The sequence below is a fragment of the Penaeus monodon genome, chromosome 22 (genome assembly GCF_015228065.2).
Source record: "Penaeus monodon isolate SGIC_2016 chromosome 22, NSTDA_Pmon_1, whole genome shotgun sequence".
Classification (NCBI taxonomy): domain Eukaryota; kingdom Metazoa; phylum Arthropoda; class Malacostraca; order Decapoda; family Penaeidae; genus Penaeus; species Penaeus monodon.
Window position 1 is genome coordinate 23722142 of NC_051407.1, and position 238 is coordinate 23722379.

A 238-nucleotide genomic window follows, 5' to 3' on the forward strand; every position below is an offset into this window, starting at 1 on the left:
ATCATTATAATAAGCCAAAAATGAAAAAGAAAAATATGTGCAAATATTCTCCACAAACTGTACTTCTGATTTCTTTCAGCGATATTTTAGAGGATGCTACATTGTCATCTCTTTGGTATTAATGATACCTATTTGCCTCTTGTCTACAAAGAAAAATGAGTGTAAAAATCCCTATCTGAAAAATATCTCTGTGAGAAACACTAATATGTGAACATTGAAGTACATTTTTTCAGGATTT